This window comes from Psammomys obesus, unplaced genomic scaffold (genome assembly GCF_907164565.1).
Source record: "Psammomys obesus unplaced genomic scaffold, mPsaObe1.curated_primary_1811, whole genome shotgun sequence".
NCBI classification, from domain to species: Eukaryota; Metazoa; Chordata; class Mammalia; order Rodentia; family Muridae; genus Psammomys; species Psammomys obesus.
In genome coordinates, this window is record NW_026596134.1 from 3705623 (window position 1) to 3706632 (window position 1010).

General features: G+C 58.4%; 1 protein-coding gene across 1 annotated transcript in view; it reads left to right on the forward strand.

Moving 5' to 3' along the window:
• Window positions 1-719: 719 nt before the first annotated feature.
• Begain (brain enriched guanylate kinase associated) overlaps window positions 720-1010 on the forward strand; it is a 22499-nt gene continuing 22208 nt past the window's right edge. The window contains exon 1 of the mRNA XM_055593008.1: window positions 720-961. The gene's annotated coding sequence lies outside the window, so the exon portion shown is untranslated. The remainder of the gene's footprint in view (window positions 962-1010) is intronic.

The following is a 1010-nucleotide window of genomic DNA, read 5'->3' on the forward strand; positions in this document are numbered from 1 at the left end:
CGTGCAGGGCTGCTTGTGGAGGTGGATTGAAAAGGCCATTGTGACCCATGGGTCCTGGGTCAGAGGAGGATTAAAGCCAGGGTCCAGAATCCGAAACAGCTAACAGCTACGAAAAGGCAGAGACTGCAGTCCCATTGTCTCCTGCCCTGCCCTGCCCCCACTCTAGCCACAAAGCTACCCACCACCTTCCTTGCCTCTTTCCCAGTCCCTTGGGAGGGCCTTCTAGAAGAGCTGAAATAGTCGATGTAAATAATTGATGCTAGCTTTTTTAAATTAAATTTTAATACATTCTTATTAATTCCAGACAAATGCCCTGGCAGGTCATTCACTGTGAGTGATTGAGGAGGCCGAAGACAGATGAGGGATGGCCCCTGCCTTTGGGTGGAAGAGGCCTCTTATGAATGGCGTCCAGACCCGAACAAGCCCTGTCAGCTTGAGGGCCCAGCTTCTTGTAGATGGAAGGCCCAATGATGGCTGGAAGGAGCTACAGCCCTTGGCCGGGGGAGGCAGGTGGCTTTCTTTAAGATGTGCCCCAGACTTGGGGTGGAGGTGTGCCCCCAGATTAGCCCCTGGAGAACCCGCTGCCCTCCTTCACGCTCCTCCCCAGTGGTAGAGTCCCGTCCCGTCAGCCACCGAAGGAGTGGGGAGCAATTGGTGGATGGATGGGTAGATGAACACTTGGATTGGGGGGGTTGGCTTCTTCTTGGCTGGCTCTGACCCGGCCAGTGGACGGCTCCTCCCACCCTGCGCTGGCTCGAGGAGGCCAAGACTGCTGGGTGCTGGGTGTCCTGGGGAGATCCGGGGCTCCTGCGTGGAAAGTCACAGCCAGCCAGGGGAAGGCTGGAGAAGCCGTACTTCTGTGCCATAGGACCCAGGCAATGCCCTGCCCGTGTTTATTGAGCGCCTGCTATATGCTGGGACCCAGTGCAGGAGATGAGCGCGGTGATGGGGACTCTGAAAGGTGGGCCTGGGGCAGAGGGCCGCTGGGGGGGGGGGGGGGGGGGGGGGGG